The sequence below is a fragment of the Chamaea fasciata genome, unplaced genomic scaffold (genome assembly GCF_029207755.1).
Source record: "Chamaea fasciata isolate MVZ Bird 193981 ecotype frontalis unplaced genomic scaffold, bChaFas1.0.hap1 SCAF_6, whole genome shotgun sequence".
NCBI classification, from domain to species: Eukaryota; Metazoa; Chordata; class Aves; order Passeriformes; family Sylviidae; genus Chamaea; species Chamaea fasciata.
In genome coordinates this window covers 63,707,286-63,731,691 of record NW_027094091.1, presented here as the reverse complement: position 1 = coordinate 63,731,691, position 24,406 = coordinate 63,707,286, and the positions used below count along the sequence as shown (strand labels likewise).

At 36.9% G+C, this 24,406-nt stretch overlaps 1 long non-coding RNA gene across 4 annotated transcripts in view; it reads left to right on the top strand.

Moving 5' to 3' along the window:
- Positions 1-24,406, top strand: part of LOC136291492 (uncharacterized) — an 83,568-nt gene that overhangs the window by 46,467 nt on the left and 12,695 nt on the right. For 2 of the 4 annotated variants that reach the window (XR_010721572.1, XR_010721571.1), the window contains exons 2-6: positions 3,651-3,740; positions 16,093-16,291; positions 17,410-17,699; positions 19,330-19,484; positions 23,133-23,311. This is a non-coding gene — a long non-coding RNA (uncharacterized lncRNA). The remainder of the gene's footprint in view (positions 1-3,650; positions 3,741-16,092; positions 16,292-17,409; positions 17,700-19,329; positions 19,485-23,132; positions 23,312-24,406) is intronic. The other 2 variants (XR_010721573.1, XR_010721574.1) reach the window with 2 other exon arrangements.

Below are 24,406 nucleotides of genomic sequence, written 5' to 3'. Positions count from 1 at the left end.
TGCTCACCTCCATTGCTCCTGCTGTTGGCTCCTTTGCTTCTCTCAGAGCAGGGATACTTGGAGAATCCAAGAGCAGCAAGCTGCCCTCTCCTTTTATTTGTGGGGTGGGCTCCGTTCAGGCAAGAATGTAGGAATTCTGCGGTACTTCTCAGTATTTGTCTCTCTTAATTCCTTCAGAAGGTGCGTTTATACTGTATCATTTCTCTAAAGAAACACTGTCAAGATGAAAAATGGAAGGCCTAGGAGTTAGGAAAAAAAAATTAAGATGGTGAGGCTCTGCTTTAGCTTTATCTAGTATCTGCAAAAATTGATGAATAACAGCTGCAGAATTGGTATTTGCCTAATCCTGCAAAGTGTTGGCTCCTCTGAGTGATAAAATGCACCCTAAATTCCCAGTGTGTAAGAGAATGTATTTTTATGCTTTTTAATTAATCAAAACTTACAATCTTAAGCCAACGTCTCATCAGTCAACCTCCACTTTCCACAGTTATTATTACTTCCTGATGCATATATGGAGCTTGTGCATCACTACTTCCAACAACATGTCATCTTTCAACCAGATATCATAAACCAAAGACCAGTGAGACAAAATTTGTTTTAAAGCAGCTCACTCAGCATCAGATTGGAACTCTGCTCACTTTTTAGGATGCATTTAGTATTCTATCACATAATAGTTTGGAGAAGGTGAATGGTTTGTTCCTTGTTTCAATTTATGAAATGATCAAGTTTAGTCTTCAAAGATAAAGCAGACAAAAAAAAATACTGTCTTATTTGCAGAGTTGATGAAATGACAGCTTTCAAGTTGCTTAGCGTTTGTAGCAATTGTTATGGTGGGAAAGCTGAGCAACCATTTTTTTCCAGTAATACTTATGTACAGTTAGGAAAGCAAGATGGCAAGATAAACATAAAAAATAATAATAATAATAAAATTAATTGAAATTATATCCTTTTGCAAAAAAATTCATTTTTTTTTTCTTCAGAAACCTTGGAACAGTTTCAAAGATGAAAATTGCTTTTATTCTGCTACAAGAAGTTATGTGTTGTTTAAATTAACCTGCCTTTTCCCTAAAATTAATTTTTAATGCAGAAGTTTTCAAAACTGATTTATTCATCTCAGCAGCCAAAAAAGACTGAGTTCAGTTGCTCTGTTATTAATGATGATGTAGAAGATAAGTGTTAATCTAATTCACTTTCTTATTTGTTGCATATAACTGAATGTGAAAAAAATGGAAAATATTAGAAATAAAGTGGCAGCTTTGACTGTTACATAAGGGCCAGATTTTGTAAAGGGACTTCCATATATAACTAAAATGCAGCACAAGTGAAATTGAGACACAAAATTAAAAGGAAAAAAAAAAAAAAAGGACAGAAACCTCCTTTCCACAGGAATTTTCATTCAGTTCCAAATTCACTTTAGCTGGAATACGTATGCAGGTACCAGAAAGGTCACAGACCTGCAGCAGTTAAGAAACTGCATTCAGCTCCTCAAAATATTCTCAGGAAGTGCATTTCCAAACCCCCCTGTGAACATATTCTTGAAACAGAATGTCATCATCCTATTTGTAAATATTTGTGCTGGGAAGACTTTTTCCATAAATAAAGCTTGGAACATAATCGTGCAATAAAAAAGAGGTATGTTGCTTTTATGGATAAGGAGTATTTCCAAAGTGTTGACAACCAACTCCCCCCCCCAAAAAAAAAAAAAAAAAACCCGAAAAGGTTTTCAGAGTATAGATAGATATATAAATAATTTTAGCTGTGTCAGGATGTTAGTTGCCAAAGTAACAAATTTTATATGTTCCTGTGGTAGAACAAATTTTGGTTCTGTATTATATTTTCAGAATTGCTGTCCAATACTTAAGCTGATTCAATTTAATATAGATTATTGAGCAGAATATTGTCTGTACTTTTTAATAAACTATCAGTCTGCACTGTGAAGTTATTTCTATTTTGTCTTTTTTGAGAAGAGTCTGCCCCAAGGGATGGGTCCCACAAGGCTTGACAATATCGCTTCTGAAACTGTTTACATTCCTGACACTGCATAAAAAATTTTTATTCTTTTCTTTTGTGACTTTTTTTATTGCTTGCTTTTGAAACATCTTGTTTTATTATCTTTCAGTCCTGTTATCAATCTTGAGCAATAAGATGACCGTAATGACCTGTTTTAATAAGCCTGTTACAGATTTCTATGTTGATTTGACATACCTAAGTGTAGTAAAATGGTTTATGAGGAATAAACAGCTGAGTAATATCACATTCATATCCTTGGAGATGAAGTGATTGTAGATGAGAAATAAATAATTGAAGAAGACACAGCCTGGTTATTTCAGTTTCTGAACTCCTATGAAACAATGTGACTGTGTAACAGATGGAGTCATGCACTTCTCTCACAAAAAAGAAGACACAGTACAGTTTATTGATAGAAAGGAGGGAGTAAACCAAGTTCAGAGGTAAATCTGATAGTGGTTTGAGAAGATTTAGTAGGAGGGTATGCTTGGTTACTTACTGCATCGAGCACAGGGTGAGACAAAAATGTCAGAGAAACCCTCTGCTTGAGCCATGAGGCTCAGAAAGTTTTGTTTTCCAAACTCTGTCTCAGAGGGGAGTCTGGGTGCAGATAGATCCACTCTTAGTCCCAGACATGGTCAGTGGTTTATTTCTAAAGGATTATATGTGCACAATCAATACTTTATACCACTTAGGTAAGATTTCAAAGCTTAGCATGCTATTAATCACTTGCAGAGAATCTATTGTGGCAAAAAATCTGTCAGCCTCAAGGACTAACCTTGGGAGGCATTCCTGCTGGAGGGGAGATCCTGGCATGCAGCCTGCTGCTGTGCAGCAGAGCTCAGCAGGCCCGGGGCTGTCCACAGTTTACAGAGTAGGATAATTGACTTTTATTTGTATTTGCATTGCAGCAAGATGTCTGGTCACCATTAGAGACAGCACTTAACTACTCTGTTGCCATCCAGCTCCAAAGTCCAGAGTAAGCTGGATGCAGCCACCACAACCCACTGGGAGTTATGGCTTAAGAGAGGTGACACCCAGTGTTTTGGACACTTTAGAGCTAGAAGAGCCTGGCTGCCACACGCACATGCATTAATGTGGACGCAGATATGGTGTTGGAGAGGTTTCTTTTTGAAAATCTGAGTTCTAAAGGGCCATGGGCTTCAAAGCACACTCAGGAATCTGTTTTTTTGGCTCAGAAGAATATGAGCTTGACTGGTGTGGGAGTGTACCTGTTGTATTCAGAAGCACACATACCTATAGCATCACCTTCTTAGTGATTTCATGAATAAATGTATAGGAAAGACAGAGATCTATTTTGGTACCCATTTATAGCCTTATGTATTTTCACACTGTGTATATGGAGACCTTTGCCACAAAGGCCTGGGGAAGCTGATCCTTCACATTGTGTCGTGCCTCAGACGGGCACAGATTATGAAAATAACCTGTTATTCCCCATTTGAGCACTTGGAATTTGGGTTTGGGTTTTTACAGAAACAGTTGGCAATCAGAAAGAAGAAGAGCTGTAAGGTGAACAGCACCTAATGAAAACTGTAGTGAGAAGCTTGACTGTTTCTGGGATGGTGTTAGACAAATATTTATTAAACACAAATTCTCAGAAATCCTTTTTTTTTTTTTTTCAGATTCAAAGACATCAAGCTCTCTCCCTGCATCTACTGTCACACAATTTCAAGTGGATGTTTTTTCTCTTCAAATTGTTCCAAAATTAATAGGTAAGTTTAGAAATTGACTTTTATTGTGCACAATAATTTATATGGAAATTAATTATATAAAGTAAATTGGAAAAATTATGTTGTCTGTCACATGGGACTTAACTTTATCTAGTATCCTGAACAGAGGGAGGCTCTCTTAGCCCTGCACTCCAGCTAGCCCAAAATTTTAAAATCTTATTAATAATCCACACAATGTGATGATATAGTCATGAAGCTTTCAGTTTTTGAAAGAAAAAATACTTTAGCTATGAAATATATTTAATATTTGGCACTTTCACTACTCATATGAGGAAACCATACTGGAACTCTTGAATTTAAATGATTAAATTCTTAAATAAAAAAAGTTCATTTTTATTCACTTATGTAGAAGAAAGTGACCATGTTTGGATCATGGGAGAAAAGGTCCTAATTATGACAAAGATACTGTAAAAAATGAACATCAAGATGCATGAAATTTCAATTAATCAAGCTCTGTAATCTAGCAGGAAACAGACATTTCAGTCTTTTTAAAATGTATTAGCTCAATTTCAATAAACAAGAAACTTGGGATGGGGAGGAGTCACTTCCCAAAACACAAGAGACCTGTGTCTCTTTCTTAGGGAAAGGAAAATCATTCAAAGTGGCTATTTTCACAGTTCGATGTACGGTAGCTCTTGCATTTTAAACTTACTGTGCTGGTTTAAGGAGCAGTAATTCCAGATGTAGTTGGTTCTCTAAGGTGTTTAGAATAAAGTGATGACTGCAAGAGACTTGGAAATTTGAGCACATTCTCACCTCTGTTACTCATTTCTTCCTTTGTTCAGCCAGAGAAGATTTGTGCAGGTTCTGAAAGCCCTGCTGCAAAAACAACCTGAGTTTTAGCTCAAAGCCAAGGGATAATAAAATATTTGAAATATAAATAATAGTCCCTTTACTAAAGAATTCTCATCTCTTTTCAATGTATAATTTTCCATTTTATTTTTGACCCACCTGCACGTATTTCAGATATCTTTTTGCATTCTGTACTTTTCTTCAGAAACTCTGAGGAAAACAAAATTATCTTGAACCTTTCAGAGACAAAAAAATTAGTTTGTAATAATCATACACCACACATGTCCTTTTCATAAGCTACCATCAGAAATATTTATGTACTATGTACTTGTTCCAAGAAATTGCAGTACAGTGTGTATTCCTGAGATAACTTGTAGAGGAATCTCCCCCATATGTTTTAGTTTATTTTGTATGTTGGCATATGTGCTATTAATAGACAGAATTTGGGGATTGTATTATTTTTTAATTTATGTTTTCCCATATATGGAAATACGTATATGTCTTAACTGGAATAAGCCAAGCACTTTGACTACTGTATTGACATTTATGCTTGAGAAAGTTCAGGCCTGGAAGCTCTTGCAAAGCAAGTTAAAAAGGCCAATCCCAGCCTCTGACCCAAAAGGGAACATTTAAGTTCAGGCTCAATCAATTGAAAAGGCAGGGCAAAATATGCCTTTAGATGACGGAGTTTGATTTACAAGATACACAGGTATTTTACATCAGGCTGAGCTAATTCAAGTTTGTGTTTTGACTGTGTATGTAGAATATCTATAATTTATTTATGATCTATTAGGGAGATTGTTTCCAGCGTGTAAAAAATCCTAATTAAGACCACTGTTTTTAAAAAGTAAACTCACAATCTCTTTTATATTCTATCATCAAAGGCACAAAGGAGAAAGCTTTTGTTCTTGTTTTTGTTGGGTTTTGTTTCTTTTCTCCTTGCTGTCTGTTTGATGTCAAGAGGTTGTACACCAGCTATTGCACAGTCAGGTCGTTGAAGTCCCCAAAGAATTTCAGAATTCTCCTGAAGAGTTTATCTCTTGAAATACTTATTTCCCCAATGAAATCAGGATTCCTGAGGGACCAGTGATGCCAAACCATCTGCAAGGGCTGTTGTCTTACTCTGAGTACGGGGGGCACAGGATTAAATAATGTTTGGGAGTTTAATGTATGCCCCAAGGTCTCATGAAGAGACAATGGCATGAGGAGAAAGCCTTCCAAACTCATTCCCATTCACCCTTCTGGCACACCATATCCTGGCTGCTGCCCCTAAATGGGGATGGAGGTGGAAGAACACAAGCCCATAGACATCTGGGACAGAGTGTCTACCGATGAGGATCAGTATTAGTAGGAATTAGACTGAAAAGTAGGTAATAGACAAGGAAGAGAAAAGGAAAAGAAAAGATCATAGTTGTCCAGATACTGTAGTGAGTGTCTCAAAGACAGCACAGCTCACTGCTGCAGGGTTACTTGGACCTGTTTAATCAACATAATTAGTCCCACAACACCCACCCTTGGGCAGAAAGGGGTAGAAGGAGTACAGTAAATATGCGGTGAAATATATATGTCTTTTGCCATTTTTCTGTCAATATCTATCTATCAACTTTGATTTATCCTGAGGCCAGAATGGGCAGTCAGGACTGAGTGGCACCAAAGCAGGATATGCATGCAGCTTTCCCTGTGTCATGGTCCTTTCAGATCTTTCAAATTTACAAGACAATACACTCAATGATTTCAACTTCATTTCCTTAGCTTATTAAGGAATATAATAAACACGACAAACAGAGGCTCCACCACCTTTTACCCAGACTGGTCTATCACGTTAATCAACTTATTCACCATTCAGATGAAGATTTCATAAGATTTTGTTGCTTGCTATAACTCTTGATATCATATGCCTGTGAGGAAAAGAAGAGACTTGGTTTCCTAGCCAACAGAGAAAGTGCTGACCCTTCCTCTTCCATCACAGTGCATCTCCTATATCACACCAGGAAGCAGAAAAACCTCAGCAGCCCAGCTGCCGCTGAATCCACTTCAAAAGCTTTTTGGGGAAGATCATAGAGCCAAAGAATGGTTTGGGTTGAAAGAAACCTTTACAGTCCAGCACCCTGTAATGAGGGGGGACATCTTCAGGCAGATGTTTTATACTCTCAGGCTTGGAGGCTCAGTCTATCCCATTTCTGTAAGCCAGTGGATTGTGGGGGCACTGCCATACAAAACACAGTGACTGCTGGAGGTGGCAATTTGCAGGCCATGGTGGATGAATAGTGGCCTTTCAGTTCATTCTGACCACCTGTCCTGCCTACCTGCTGCTCTCACTTTGACCTAATGCCGCTGCTCTCAGCAGAACATGAAGTCTAGCATGAGCTGGCTTAGCCAAAATCTAAACTGGAGCTGAGTAAACAATCACACCATGGACCATTTTGTACCTAGCCTTATGCCTTCTTTCTCCTTTGACCTTATTTGAACATTTCTGACTTAGACTCCTAAGAGTAATACATACACAAAGCATGCTTACTTATAACCCATGACCTCCTTTGTACTACTCCCTCCTCATAAAGTTGCCTTCCTCAGGGACAGGAGTATTAATGGAGGTAAATACACAGTCATACTCACCCTGTATGGCTGTAATATTTTATTCTTTTACATTACACAGAATCAGCAGGATTCGATCACTACAGATACCAGGACAATGCCCGAGCAACCAGGGTGGAAGCCTCTGTTCTTTCAGATAAATTAGTAAAAGTAATGGGGTGGATCCATCTTATTATAGGAAACTGTATTAAGGCAGATTAATGCTGTTAGGCTGAATAACACCATAAAGCTGGGAGACGTTCCCAGGTTCAGGCTAATGGACTGCCAGCCCCAGCTAGAAATGTGGGGAGTGTCTTGAAACAGTGAATACCAAGAGAAATGAAGATACTGATGAGAACAAAAGGCATCCTAGAAAGACTGAAGTGTCTCCTGCACCTGAAAGAATGTTTATTTTTTCCAACGGAAGCTTTTTTGCATATCCTTTATTTCAAAAAACATGAAAATAAAATGAACTGCATTTACTGGTACAGTTTTCTGGGATTTAAATGCCTGAAAAGCTTCTTGTTAGTTATTGAGAGTGAAAACAAAAGAACTCTGGGTCAAAGCTAACTCCTTTCATAGTCTTTTATTCCTTCAGCATAGATTTGATTTCTGCATAGATTTGGTATTATCTAAACTGTTTTGCTTGAATGCTGTCATGTCATTGTGTATACGGGTCCTGCCAAAGGAATATTCACTGTTGACTGTTTCCCTCTAAGGCTTTAAGGTGTGTTTTCAGAAGTGCCTCTAGGGCTTTTTGTTTCTTATACCTCAAAAGAAATCTTGCATGTGCATCTTTTCTTTCTTCCTCTTTACATTCATCAAAAATGAACAAAGGATGATGTGGACAGTGAGTTACAGTCATACATAAACCATACCTCTGTCCCAAGCTATTGCTGTGAAAGCTGTGTTGAAGGCAGTATTTCTTGAAAGCCCCTTTTATATATCAGTGCTATGGAAGTCACCAGGGGTACAACAAAGTACTAGAATTTTTTTGTTGTTGTTTTGGCTGTTCAGGTACCACAGTTTCACACACATATCCAGTGGGCTGGCTTCTAAAGGACAATAACATAGGTGTATCCCTAACAGATCACAGTGCTGCAGGTCCCCCCTTTGAGGGTTTGGAAGGTCTGTCTGCAGTGGCAAACAATCTCTACTAACTTCCTGGGCTTCCAGAAATACTAATCAGCAGTTCTAGTCTCTAGCACATTTATTACACCCTGACGTGCTGAAGACAGCCTGTTACAAATAGAACTGCCTCGTGAAAAATGCTGTTCCAGTGTTTTATAATAAAGTACACCAATTAGATGCATTCATTAGGACAAACTGCTTGTCTTTTCTTATATTAGATCTTTTAAAAGGCACAATGCATCTCATAGCTCATTCTGCTCTGTATTATTATTAATTGAACAGAGCACATTACAGAGTTTTAATCCAATAACTGTAAATACATAATGAATAATATTTCCTTGGAGGCTGCCAGGGTTGTAGCAGCCTCCTTTGCAGTGTTGCATAGTCAGAGTAAGATATATTATCTCAAAGTCCCCTCTTCCCTGGCAGTAGGTTCCCCACAGGTATTGCAGGGACACCACCAGAGCAAGGAACAGTGCATGTGTGGTAGAAGACAAATGTGTCATTTGTTAAAAGGCAAATTAGTAGCCAAGTCTAAACTTCAGGCTTTCAATTTTTCTTGTTGGAAAGGGTCACATGCTCCAGCTCTTCATGTTGTCTTGCAGGTCCTTGAAAGCCAAATAGAAAACAATTTTTTTAATTTTACCAGCGTGAGGGTTCCTAACTGTGGCATATTATTTATAAGGGGAAAATAGCAAACACTAAATGAAGACAAAAGGAAACATTCTGTTCCTCTCTGGAGGAGCACAGCATTATTATACAAGGTTGTGATTGGGCATAGTAAGATGAATTGAGCAGCTGTTGCTCCTGACAAGAACATTACTTCTTAGATTGCTGGTAATACATGAGGTAGCTGGCACTCCCTGGTTATACTTAAGTAACAGATATGATCTCAGCAAGAGTAGCCTGAACTCGATGATAATGACACAGGATTTTATATAAAAGAAGACTCTAGGGAACGCTGAAGTGATTCTTTCTTTCTTTCTTTCTTTCTTTTTTTTTTTTTTTTTTTACTGTACTGACTAATATTTTCATATGGAATAAGTGTTTGAAGTTATTTGTGCCTGGACAGTACTCAAGGTGTGTAGCATGGCTAATTAACTTGAAGAGAATAGAGCATTAATACAGTCTTACTACTGTTAATGAAGCCCTATAACTTCCAATCCTGAGCTATTTTATGGTCAATTGCATGAAAAATGGTCAGAGAGGGAGATGAGTTCTCTTTGTAGGTATGCTCGTAGCCATATCTGTTAACCTGCTGAAAGTTTCAGCAACATTAATTATTTTCAGAAATTCATATTCTTGCTCTTAATTAATGAGATCTGGTTTTCCAGGATCTAGGCCTTTGGCACCTAAGGATACATTATCCAGTAATATTAATCTCCCAAGACCTGATCCCATGACAACTGAAAACACTAGGAGAAAATTAAAGAGGAGTTTTGCACCTATTGTCATTCTGGCCTGAAAATATCCTAATATTTTCACAGCTGTAAAAATTCTAACAGTATCCAGCAGGATCAGGTCATAGTAAAATATCTATCAAAAGTAAGAAAAAGGAAAAAATATCTGAGCATAGTAGCTATTGAAAAGCTGCAAACCTGGGAATTATTTTTCACAACAAAGAGTTCATCTTAAATTTGCCATCCACTGGTTTTCCTAATATCATGAAATAAATGATGTTTCTAATCACTGTTAGGACTCTGTGTTTATCTAGGATTATTAACACTTTCATTCTTTAATTCTCATTACTTCATCACCTTTCTACTAAGTGCCTGATGATGAGTCTGTAGAAAGGCAGTAGTACATGTTACACACCAGGGGACAAGGATGGGAAAGTTACAGTGCTACACTTTTCATAAGTGAAGGACTTCTCCAAAGGTTTGAAAGCACAAAAGAGTGCGCAGTGATGTGCACTTTTATTTGGCAGAGTAAGATTCAATATGTATCCCATTTGATTGGACTGCTTCTAACCTTTACCAATGCCGGTTGGGGAAATTCCATAAATATCAAAACACTGTGGAGGGCATATTCCACAAAATTCTTTCTGTTGGTATAGGTAGGGCCAGTTAGTCCATGTCATCATTTTTGAAAAGAAGCAACTTGATTTTTGAAGAGGAATCTTAGACACCTAAGTGTAATCTTAAAACCTAGCTCAACTACTGCTTAAGTCTGGAGACACCTAACCTTTTTTAATCAGAAGAATCTCCAGGTATTGATAAATTGACTTTTAAGCATATCTAACTAAAACTTTCTCAAAGTCTGAGCAGGTTTAGAGCACATGACTGCATCTTTTTAAAGACGCCTTATCCAAGGCATCTGAGCTTCACCATGAATGCAATAATAATAATAACTATTTTCATGTATCGACATAAGGAGGAACCAGAACATCAAATCTGCTGTATGTGCTCCCACATACTTGTGCAGGCATGGTCTTAAAATGGCGGTGTCTAAAAAAAAGTCTCAAGATGCCTCAGCACCAGCTTCAACTCCGTCCTGGGCCTCGTGTGGAAAAATAGAAAAAAAATAGAGCAGACCTTTTCCTTCAGGTTTTTTTTATAACTCTTTACTATGTATCTTAAGGAGTGGAAACAAGCCCCCTCCCTACCTCCAGCAGAGTTTTCCAGGGGCATCCTCTCTCAGTAACCTAGAATGGACAGCTGAGTTTTAAGGAAACAGTATGAAATGATGCAATGTTTCCAAGAGCATGTCCTTTTTGAAGGTCTACAGTAAAAATCGCAGTCAGAATGACAGCAGGCCTTTTAAAACAATCTCCAAACATTTCATCAAGAACCTTGACACATAGGTTTTGCTATTTTGTTGTATCAGCAGATATCAAAAAAATGATGCTTCTGACATTACGGACCTCAGGTCTGGTCTTCAGGTCCAACTTAGGTATTCTCCTAATGGAAAAAAAAAATACTACTTATGCTTGGTAGCTTAATAATTCAAGCTGGAATGTAGGAAAATTAGCTTTCAGCTTGTGTTCCAATTTTAAATGAACAAAATTAAATTGAATACTGAAATGAAAAATGTCCAACCGGGGAAGCAAGGACTAAATTCTGACTGCCATATTTCACATAACAATTTATCCTCTAAGCTTAAAGTAACACTGTATCCTCGCATGTCCACAGTTGTCCCTTGGCACAATTACATGTCTGTGAAACTATCTATTGTTCTTTGGTGTTTTTTGTTTTCACTAACACACACTAAAAATACACTTTAAAAACCTTTTAAGGGGAAGAAGTAGCTTACAGGGAACCTGAAATCTGTTTTGAAACAAAGTATGGTTCTAGAGTCATATAACATTGAAAACAATATGCCATACCTCAGTTGTTTTTAATATATATATATCTTTAAAAATATTCTAAAATAATGTTGTAATACTGAAAGTCTTTAACAGATAGATTAATATATAAAAAACTGAAACCTCTTATATAAAAACTGAACCTCTTAGATGACAATTTCTTTTTACCAAAAAATCCAATTTTTTTTTTTTTAAATATGAAAGATTTCATAGATGCTCTCAAGTCCTTTAATAAAAAGAGTTAATTTAAATGCAGGTGGCATTTATTTTACAGTGTGATGGTGAACATTTGAATTTCAGACTTGGTGTAACACACTTTTCTCCCTCTGGCTTTTACAGTGAATTGAACACTTAACTCCCTTCAACAATTTTGGAAATCTCAATTTGTAGCAATTATGATGAGAAACCATTACCTGATAAGAAAGAAAGAAAGCAAAAAAAGAAAGAAAGAAAGAAAGAAAGGTTAGTTAAGTTCAAGATATATATCTAGGCTCCTTTTAAAATAATGAGCACACACAAATAAAAGGGGAAATCTTGCCAGAATTCTACAACTCCCTTTTTCAATTTGCATATTAAATTGTACATCTACCAGTTTCTGTTAATTCAGCAAAATAAGAACTTCTTATGAAAGTAATTGTGTTATTAGTCTACCTTGGCAGTAATGATCCTAAGGTGAAGGTAGCAAGTAATTGTATTTCTAACTGTGTCTTCTTTTTAATAATTAGTTGTAAAGTTATGTTGTGCCTTCTGTGTTGAGAAATGAGAACTTTTCTCTCTTCTGAACTACACTGAGCCATATTTAAACTAAAAAGGCAGTTTTCTGCTAAAAAAGGCAGATTTTTTGAGATCCTTGTGGTTAATACTGGTTCAACAAGTCTGAAGCTGATATTCTCTCTCTTTCCAGCTGTAAATTGCTTAACCAATTTCCGTTTTCATTAGACTTTTCCATGTTATTCTGCTTTATGCAATATAAAATTTGAAATAATGGCCTTGTTTTTAAAGCTTTAACCAATTATGAGAACAAGGACACTGGAAAAGTAACAAACTTTGACCAAACAAAGAATAACTGACTATTTTCTCCGTCTACACCCATAGCTTTCACAAAAAAAGTAATTTAAAACATCTGAAAGATACTGATGCAATACCGGCTGCAATATATCTTTATAGAGGTTGTATATTGCTTTTGCTTTCAAATTTCTTTTGGCATTTACCTAGGTCAAATTGTATTTATATACACTGAATGTTATTAATATTAAACTATTCCCTCCTATCTCCTGACTGCCTAGAAAAGAAAAAAAAAAAAAAAAAACAACCTAAAGACCAACAAAAAACAAGTCTATTGGCCATGTCTATTGATTAAAAACTAGTTTATTATAGGTGTAAATTAAAGGGAAAAGTTGTCTAGCAAATCCTGGTTACACAGAGCCTACTGGACCCTCTCAAAAAACTGCCAGCTGTTGTTTATTGCAGATATTGACCAAATGCTAGAAAAAGCAGCCGTGTGTCACAGACCTTTCATGTTCAAACAGAAATAAAGTGTTCCCTTTATACGTTCTTTTTTCATCAGCTAGAAAGATGCTGAACTCATGTGTAAATGTAAAACCCAGAGAAGGGAAAAAACCCAGCAGAATAAATTGTCGAGGCTGCTCCAGTGAGTACAGCAAGAGAGGGAAAATGAATTCCTTTTCATCCTGATGGCTTCTTTCTTGCCATACGTTGTTGCATTTTAGAAGTCTCTTCTCTCTCAGAAAAAGATAAAAAAAGGAGAAAAAAATCTTCCTGCTTTCATTTAGAATGTAAATTCATTGTTTTAAAACAAATTAAAGGTGGAAAGATCACTGCTAACGCTGTAGCATAATTTGTGTCTTCTCACCTGTCATTACCATTATTTATTTATTCCAGGTCATGTATGCATTACAGACTAATTATTTGCTTTGCTTACACGTGTCTCCATTTAGAACTATAGCAATTAGAGATTTTTTAGAAATGAAATTAAATTGAATCTTTTAGAACATTTCTACATTTAGGTCAAGAAATGCCATACTGCTAAGTTGCATTTTTTACCTAATGTGTTTTATTTACTACATACTAGGCTGACATATTTTTTTTACACAAAATATGATTTAAATCCTGTTTTGCACTGCATAACTGTCTTTCATGTTTTAAATCTTTACAAATACTGAGATCAGGGAATTATTCCCATTTAATATCTTTGAATATTGTTGAGGCTGGAGTTTTTTTCTGTGCACATGAACAAGCTGTCCAATGTTAAACAAAAAGCAACATAATTAAGTTTTCTGTGCTTGTAGTTCTTATTTATATTTTTCCTGAAGAAACTGAAATGATACACTCTGTTTTTACTGTGTCCTGAGGAACATTAACCTTAAGGACTGCACTGAAAGTTCAGGGGAACAGTGAAGGGAACAGATCAAAAGAGTGGTCAAAAAGGAAATGGAAGATCACTTTTAAAACCCAAAAATGGTACTAGAGCTGGAACAGATTACCTGTTCTTCAGTGAACAGGAGGGTGGAGGGAATGTTTATCATCTAAGCAGTCCAAAATGAGCAGCAATGATAACCAGTGCTGTGCATTACTAGGAGTACTTGGATGAGCTTGACTAGCCACAAGAATTATTTAATATGATCAGTCATTTTTGTTCTCCACAACACCCACAAGTTAAGAATTTGCAAATGTTATCCTGGTGCTGCCAGAAACAGATTCACTGTGACCTCAATATGTCACCAGAAAGGGTTTCTGGAAGTCCTTTTGTTTTCCATGTGGTGTCTCAGTGTATTGGAAGTGCAAGTGTTCTGTTATTGCTTTAGCCACTCTTTGTCATTGTTACAAAATATTAATGTCACATTACTTTAAAAGGTAGAATTTATTCTGCACCAACTAGTCCAATGAAATGAACTTGCAGCTTAAAAAACTGTGTATAGATTGTAAAAGTTGAATTAGGCAAGTTTTTTTTTCTGTCTCAGAAAGTGGATGTTAATTGCATTTATTCAGTCTGATCATTAAAAGTCTGGAGAAATCCTGTAGTCAGAATTATGAATTAGCATGGCTGAGTCCAAAGGATATAATAACGTGTGTACTTTTATGTGTCTTGAAATGTACTTTTGGTTTTTGTATTTGTGACCTGTGGTGTACCTCTAGGGAAATGTCACCAAAATGGAGATTACCCCAATCTACTTTAGATTATGTACATTTTGCATATGCCACAGTTTTAAACTCAAGCACCACATAGATTGGTGTTGGGAGGAAAGGGTTAAATGAGGAAAACTGGTGAGGAGAGGGTAGATTCCCTCAGGTGATCTTGCAGCTGGCAATACCCTGGTCCTAAAAATATCCAAGTGGGAAACCCCACACATCACACCTACTGCTCTTTGTCCTCTGTTTTGAGAAGTAAAGTACCTGTGTAAAGATCACATCAGTGTTTGGAGAGACCTGGGTGCACTCTCGGGGACACACCTGAGCTCCCTGTTTTGGAGGGAGATGAAAGCTCAGAGGTCACGGAGCACACAGAGGAAACCACAGATGGTGTTCCCACTCCTGGATCTCCACCCGGGTGCTGGTTTGTGATCCTCCAGTTACTGAGGTCATGAAATAAATTTGCTCCTTGCATTTCAGCTAGGGTTTTGTGGTTGCCCTGGTCACCTCTCCTGTGTTGAGTCACACAGTTGGTTACATTTTGTCCAGTGAAATTCTTCTTTATTATGCACTCAGAACCTCCTGCAGGTGCATCAGGACACCTGTCATGAGTGTCTCTCCCTAAAAACCTCCAAACCTGCCAAGTAGCACAGTAGTTCTTCACTACTTCTATGCAGGTGATGCCTTTAGGAAGGCTGACATGAAACAGAGACTGGACAGACCTAGAGAATAAAGTAGATATTTACTGAAAGGCCTTTAGGATACACCTTGGGCAGGACAAGAGCCTGACCGGGGCTACACCCAGGATGGACTTGGAATGGTCACAAAATTCACAGCTGGTCACGAGGTCTCAAACTTTTATAAGTTTTGGTCCATTTGCATATTTGGGTTAATTGTCCAATTACAGGTTGTGAGGTCTCATCCTTCTTGTTCCTCCCTTCAGTCCACCCTTGTTTGTACTTTTGGACCTGAAAGTTGTACTCATTGTCCTCGGTCTTCAACAGGGAAAGGATTTGTTTTGTCTCCCTGCTCTGTGAAGAGAGCTGACTAACACTTATTATGAGGCTCAGAACTGCACCCCTAGGCAGCACAGAATCTGAAAAGCATGAAAGATAAAACTCAAGGCGTCGCGGGTACTAAAGAAGAAGTTACTCCTGGTCGTTTGTTTACTGATGTGAATCACAAATACCTTTCATGTGGTAAAAAGCACCACTCTAGTTTGCATTCCATCTGAAATAGATTTTCAGAGAGAAAATTTTACATTGATGGTTTGAGAAATAATTCGCAGTATGTCTTTGGGAGAAGCCATTCTTGATACTAACTTTGAATTTAAATCGAAACTCTAAAATTTAGGTTTTTCCTTGTGGGGTTTTTGTTTTGCAGTCTGGTTGGTCGACAAAGTCTAAAACATTCCTAAATTTTGAAAGGAGGCCTCTAATATTTGGAAATTATATGATCATACTGAAGATGAATCAAGACAAAGATGTGGTGTGTCAATAATCAACAGAAAAATTGCAAAAGTATCAGAAGTTTTTGAATATTGCTATTTAGATGAAACTAGCTGATGCCAAACAGTTTACAGGTAATACAAACTGTATTTTTACAAGTATTGTTCTGATCTGTCAGTTTCGAAACCTCTCCTACTGTTGACTCCAAATTTCTTTGTTGCAATATTTATAAACCTGCTCTCATGTGTCTTTTAAGGAAATGTGAATTAGCCAAATAATGAAGCTAAAATTATAATCTGTTTGATAGCTGTTTGAATAAAAAATCAAAAACTTGCTGTTATCCAGCAGCACGCCAGGGACTGCCTTCTTTTACCTAAAGGTACTCATTTTATTACTTGTAAAGATAAAGACTAATTAAATGTTACACAGCCTTTCAGTAATTCAAAAGCTCGACTAATGAGAAGTACCATCCTTTAAAAAAAAATAAAAATCATGCAAAACTTTAAGCATTTCAGTTCTGAAGAATGAAGAGAGCCTGTGGAAGGAAAAGGCACTGAGTGAAACCAAAGTGTCTTGCAGCAAGTCAGTGTGACCACTCTGCCACTGGAAATGCACCCAGTAATAATATTTGGAGGTGGTTTTAGAAATACCAATACAAGCTCTACATCTCGTAAAAGAAATCTGAGTGTTGAGGGAACTGTAAGATCTCTTCAGCTCCATTGCTGGAAATTACATAGGATGGCCATGGATAGGGGTCACAGAAAACCCATCTACCTCTAACTCTGCAAACAAATTTGCACAGATAAACCTCTGTGTCCTTTGGTATCTGCTGCTTTTGACTGTGAGCAGCAGACACGTGTCAGACCACTCTTCCTGACAGATTTTGGGTTCAGTGCTCATGACAAAACCAGGTGGCTATGGGGCAAAGTAGAAAGTGAAGACACAAATCATTCTGGGTTTCTAATATTCCTGCCAACTTGAATATGCTGTATATGTATATATATATGTGTGTGTGTGTGCATATAAATATATATACAGCAGAAGCTGCTTTCCATTCCCTTCTGTAGTTTTTACAGAAAGACAGAATTCGAGGCAAATTAGGCTGTGGCACAAATGTGCATGAGTTTGTGTATATCCGTGTGTGTATATATATATATGTATGCCTATGTGTGTAACTAGATCTCTGTGTGTACGTACTCTGCACTCACCTACACACATTTAATGTGCCTTTGTATGTTTGCATGTTTTCCAGTGGTCTGACTGATTGTAAGAAGAGGAGGATTTACATGTGACTTCCCTATGGGGTCATTTTCTATGGACTAGCCGAGTCTCTCTGGAGGGCAATGTTCTGGAAAAGCTCTGTATTTGGAATAGTTCTATCAGCATTGTCTGGAGCTTAATCCTCTCCTCCGTTCAGATGCATGAGAGGGGGAGCTAGAAGTGGAGCTGCCCTTGCTGGGAGGTTTTGGCTCTTTTTTGGGGGGGAGAAAGCCTTCATCTGTCTGGCTCCCCAAATGTGGGGAAAAACACTGCTGGAAAGGGGTGAGTGGCTCATTTTTGAGGACACAGTTGATAAAGTCAGGAATTAGGTTTCCCCCACCCCTGATGAAAGTTAAAGGCACAAGTTTAGCTGCAAATTGTAGGTTTATGCATATATTTTTGGTTGGTATTTCTTAGAATTAGGTGATTGCAAGATGGGTGTTTTGTTTAATTTTTATATTGTGGTGAGTAAGTACAGTCAAGGTTATTCAAGCTCAGTGCTGAGTTTCATTAAATCAAAGAGAATGAAGGGTTAATACCTCATCCTTGGAGTTTGGAATGACATTTGAGCATGAAAAGCAAGTTTCATTTAAATGTGAACCTTTTCAAATTATATTTTCTGTGAACTGGTGCCAACTCGATTACAGAAACTGCTTTTGTACTGATCTGGTTAGTAAGCTGCCTGTTTGTTTTAAATCTAATACAAATGCTTAAATTTAGTGGCATGCATATATTGCATATATTCATTGGCTTTAAGTATTGGAGATTCTGTCATTCTTAAATAGCCTGTTCTGGGAGATATTGTTCAGAAATTAAAAATGACCTTTACATAAGAATTCTTTAGAAGGGTTAAACACAGACAGAATATGCCAAACAGAATTAATTTTTTAATAAGCTGAAGGGTTTTACTGTTGGGCCCTGCAAAGGACTAAACTTTATTTAGACTCTTCCCTTTATATCTCTAGAGTAAATGGGAAATAGCTGAATTTGTAATGAGCATTAAAGCCAGCATAAAAATTCTGATATCTGTTCCCCTGCATAAGGATCAGTGATTCTGTGACTTGTTGATTTCCAGTTTAATAAGCTGTATATTTCTCATGAAGTCCATCACCACTGCCTTGGGTTATGTTCAGAGAGAGACTGGCAGTGGAGCAGCTTGCTGGCATCTTGATGTGGTTAGAGGTCAGCTAACAATGCCATGTCAGGTGGAATATCTCTGTGTTCCCCACCGAAATATAGTGACCTCTCTGCACAGTCTTGTCAGAAAACAGGGCTGAAGGTATCATCCTGCATGGAAGTTAAAAAAAAGGCTGTAAGAAAAAAAAAGTCATAAGAACTTCAGTGTTGCTTTTAAAACCTTTTTAGAAGAGCCAAAAGAATATTTTTAATAATATATATAATAAAAAACCCATTTGCTGTTTCTCAGTAGCAATTATATCAAGAACCTATAATTAAGTCAGGCTTTCTTATCTTATGCTCTTCCAGTGTTTAAAGAACATTCAAATATTTGAGCTTCGAAAAGCCATCGGTCTTGCAAATCTTCTGTTTCATTCTTTGGAGCTAACACAACTCAGTGAGGATTTTCCTCAAGAAAACTGTTTGTGGTTATATCTCACGTACAAGTTCCCTGAATAGTAAATTGTTTTTCCTGAAAAAAGCTAATTGTTGAAAATGTGTGATATGAGGACAATCTTTGAGTTATCATTGCCTAGATATGATGAAAAAAAAGTGCATACAGATATCCTGTATTCCCTATTTTAGCCTCCCATTGCATTGATTGTACCAGTAAATGGGTATAGAAATAGATTTCCTTGAACTTTGTCCGAAAAATGCAAATATGGCACAAAATATTTTCTTCAAAGAGTCAGGTTCATATTTCTGTGAACTGCTTAGCTCCAATTTCCTTGTTCAGTATTTCTTTGCCAGAAATAAAGTGGATTCCATCGACAAGCTAAGATATAAATCTTGAATGATTGAGACCTTTGGGAGCTGGTTGGAATAATGGATTGAATGTCATCTGTGTATGCAAAGTTGAGAGAATCTGTCAATCTTCAGGAAAGCTTTGAGGTGGGTGTGTGTTTATGTACCTGTGTATGTCAGTTGACTGCTGGGACAGTCCTTAGCTTAAGTGACATTTGGATCATTAATCTGACCCCTCATTCTGATGATGCCTATGAGATTTCAGGGAATAGCCACGTGTTCCTTTTAAAAAGAGCTGGAGTAGTTTAAATACCTTGAGAGTCACTACTCCCAGGCAGAAACTGTTTGCTTTCGTAAAATTTTGACTTGGGTGTGCCTTCACAAACTGCAATGCCAGTTGCCCAAATTTTAGTTTTCCTTACACCTTTTTGACCTAATTTGACTGCACTGATGCAGATAAGCACTTCTGACTTTCCCCTTTACCAGCTGATTTTCTTGGTTTATAACCTCCTGACCTGATTAAAACACTTTGTTGCCTCCTTGCCTACTTTAACTCCTTTTGTCTCCCTTTACTCCTCAGCTGTGCTGTCTGACCTGAGCCAGGCAGCTTTCCTTATCCCTGCCTTTCTGATGACTTGTGGCTATTTGAATTCACCTAGTAATGGATTATATTATGTTAGAATGATGGATAGTTGTAGGCAGATGAGAAGCAGGTAGATATTTGTTGCTGCTTTCACAGCTGGCATCCAAGGACAGCCTACTGCAAGCTTCACTGGAGCCACTGCAAGGGCTTCTCTGAGCTAATGGAGTCCCCTCCTTCCAAAAGGAGGAAACTTCCTCTTTTCCCAAATAAAAATAAGAGTTTTAACAAAAGGCAAATAAATAGATTTTATATTATTAACATTATCTTTTTATCCTGGTTTATTTTGCAGTAGCATTTCTCTGTAAATTTCTCTGAGCTTTATCACTCCTAAGAGAATTACTTACTTCTTTGCAGATTTTAACATTGAATTTCTTGCACAAAAGAGATGTTGAATGCATTGTCTCTTCTGTATATGTTATTTAACTTTATGAATAAGTCAAAAGGTATAATGATCGTCTTTGGTACCCCAGAACAGAAGAGTTCTCAGAAAAAGAAATAGATTTTTTTTTCCCATTGTTAACAGTTCATAATATATTAATGACAACCCTCACATGCACCAGCATCCTTAAACTTCAGGTTTGAAGGTATTTATAATTCCAGAGCACAACAAAGGATTATCAGACTGCAGTTTAATATCTGAACATTAGCACAAGGACAGAACACTTGTGGATTCTAGAAAAGAAAAAAATCCTGCTTCATTCACTATGTCTCAATTTAACAACTTGCACTATCCCTCAGGTACTGGATAGTTTCCCACAGCTGGTAGACAGCAAACCCAGGCAGAACTCCATAAACATTGGTCGTTTATTTCATTGCAAAGCTCGCTTCTTTACTTTAAATTGCAGATGAGGTTGATTTGAGCCAACCAGACAAAGTTTGCACTGAAGTAAATTAGGTGCTCTCATCCTTACAGCTTTAAAGCTCACCTCTGAAAAGTGGGCAGGTGGGAAAGAATAGTTCCTCTAGAATTGGTCCAGTTCAATAAAAATGGTTGATCTAAACTGTCCCACAAGAGTGTTCCAAGATCCCTCTTCCAGGGGATGAGTTAGTTCATGGGCCCTTACACTCCAGAGTCAGCTCCATCATTTAGACCTGCCTCCAAAACACTGAGACCTGTGCTGGAGCAGAAAGTAAATCAAAATGCTGTTCTGTATAGTTTCCAAAGGGGTTATTTTTTAATATAAATTTTCATTCTGAAGGTGCATTTTAAAAAATCATTAGGAATACTAATATTTTCCAAGAATTTCAGTTGCCTTTAGTTGTTTATATTTCTTGTACCCAGGAACCTGTGTGTAGCTGGTCTTTTTTATTTAGCCCAGAAAATACATAACTGGTTATGTATTTAAGACAAAGGCAAAGCTCTTAATGAACCAGCTGAACACCACCACCTTTTATGCTGTATGGGAAAAAAATGAGGTTTTTTAAGAAAAGGTACATTTGTACAAATTTTTAACCACTTTGAGAAACATTAAAAGAAAACAATCAGCTTCTAAATTAGAACAAAATATTTGAAACAAGGTCCCTAAGTTGGTTTCACTATGGCTCCGGTACACAAAGTATCTAAAAATTTAAAGCTAAGGATTAGAATTCTTAATTATCAGTACAAAACTCTTACCTGAAGGATACCAAACACCTAAAAATATTACTAATAGGTAAATCAGAGAACTGGCTGATCTCTAACTAGTCTGTTGGTATTCTCAAAGGAGACAATCATTATGTAATTATTTTCTTGAGGCAGACAGCATCATCAACCACTTTTTTATGAATTTTATGACATGCTAATTTCCCATCTGTCCCAAGTAATACAGACTCTACACTTTAGTTCATCCACCATAGCTTAGCTGCAAAATTGCAATGAGTAAATGTCTGTTCAATCCTCCTGAAGGTTGGGTTTAGATGAGAATGATCACGTTGTTTGGATTGGAGGGAGAATTCCCTCTCAAACTTGTCTCTAACATTTGAACATTTGTTATTAATACCTTCATGTTGAAGCCACCAAGAAAAACCACTTTCTTGCTCTAGAAATCTAGGCCCAGACGCTCACAGGATTTGTAGTGCTTATCCCTAGCAACTTCAGCAGGTGCAAACAGATGGCTGACATTTCTGCTAGGCCATAAAATGCAGAATACTACTGTCCCGCTATGCCTAACTGGAATCAATTAAGTATGAAGCAGGATATCAGGCTATGAATCACAAGTCATTTGTTTCCTGTAAATTGCATAGTTTGTTGGGCTTTTTTTAATGCTTCATTTCATGGAAGCCCCAGGGATGCCAGAAAAAGCAGCAAAAGAGAGAGGTAAGTACGTACTTAAATTGGAAAGTGAGATTCCCTGTTAAATTCTCTGAGAATAAAGTTGGTTTTGGAGGTTATTGCCATATTCCATCTTTGATTTCATGTTCTTTCTTGTTTGATCTCCTGAATGCTTTCCTAAAATATGCTGGATCAATTACTTATGCTGTGCTTATATGGCTAAACCTGGACCAAAACAAATAACAATAACCTTTCCTGAAATTATTTTCCTGAGCTTGATCCTTTCACTAATGCTCGAAAATTGGTTTTATCAGGACATCTAATAGATGCAAAAACCCACAGCAGAAGGAGCTTCAAGTCATGTTTCAGAGCTTTTTAGCTAGCTTTAGAAATTCATAGTCTAATATTTGGACAGAACAAAATTGCCATAAAGAGAGGTTACTGAGTGGAAAAAGGACAAAAGGCAGAAAAAACTTCAGATGTGAAATATGAAATTTAAAAAAAGAGAAAAATATTATTAAGAATCTAAAAAAAAAGTTCTCAATTTCTTTTTTCCTGATTCCTATTTGTATAGTGAAATGTAAGAGGGAGGTTAAATATAACAATAGAAATTTCATTTCACTTCATGCTCCTGTTTTATGTCTTCAGTTCTCTCTGAGTTAATCAGAGACCTTTGCTAATTACTGCCACAAAGGCAAATAAATGGCAAGGGGAAAGAAGCAAGATTTGTGTATAGCGTGAGTGTAGTGACATTATCTCAAAAGAATAAGTTGATGTGACAATGTTTTAAATATGAGCTGGCAACTGCTAGTAAGTTTGCACTGCCTGTTTTTAACCTTTAATTCGTGAGAATGCTGTGAATAGAAATTAATGTCCTTTCCTTAATATTTATTTTTTTCAGTGCCTTCAAATTAGAGCTGTCATCAATGTTTTGAAAAGTTGTTCATTTTCCCAGGACTTTCTGTCGATTTCTGTTTGTCACACGATTCACTTTTCCTGTGTGGAAGAATGGAGAACCAGTGGAGGCCTTTTTTCTTGTTACATGAGCAAGGAGGATTTCATGGTCTGGGAGATTCAGGGGTAAAATGTTCATATTCAAAGAACATTTGAATACACCTTTTCACATAGCCTTGAACTACCCCAGTTCTGACCTTTAGCAGTTAACCTCCAAAATATGTGTCATGACAGGAATACATTGAATCCAGAGGAAGTGATCAAATCCATGAAAGTTGGGGCTGAGCATAGGTGCTCAGACCAAACTTACATTTGCCAAACTTCTTGCAAAGTTGAGAAATTCCAGTAAGAGTTCTCATTTGCTTTCTCCATTCCCACCCTCTCAGACCACTAGAGTTATGGAGCTTGGGGATTGCGCCTGAGATGTAAAAACCAAGGCTTTAATGGCTGACTGAATCTTAACAACCTGAAGGAGTAGCTTGGACTCGTAAATGTAGCAGATCAGAGTTCTTTAATTTTCTCAATATCCCTTTAATTGTCCTGCATTAACTCCAAAGGATACTTTGCCATTCACGGGTGTAGGGTGCAACAGCAGGATTTGCAACCCATCCTCTAATCCCTTCACCTAAGTATTACAATTTTCAGGTTAATTGTTAAATTTCCTTGGTTTTCCCTAACTGGCATGGCTATTCAAATGAGGAAGGTTTAAAATGTTTATATTCAAGAGAGAAAATGTTAAAAATCAGCAAAAAGAAGATTTGTTCAAAGTATCTTTTTTGTGTTGATTCAAAGGGAAAGATAATTTATTTTCACAACCAAGGTATGTTTGCTTTTCCTTGATTTCCTTAAAAAACAAATGAAATACGAAAAAATAAAAGTAACTCTGTACAAGCAACTAGTTTGAGTCAATATTCACAGAGAAAAAAAAATGTTTTATGGTGTATGTGATGTCAATTAAAACCAAGGAATCTTTACATATTCCCTAATAGAAACACCACATATGGTTTCAGTATATAGCCTCTACACTGTTAAAAAAATAATCCAACTTTTTCCTATGATCTTTTTTTTAGGAGAAGTAAACTGTTGGAGATACATTTGTCAAATCTTGATCTGATGCTGGAAGCATACACTGAAAACATAAAATAAGTTGCAACGAATGCATGTGGAGACTGATAGTCTGCCTGTCATGAATGCTTTGAAATATGTATTTCCATTTAATTT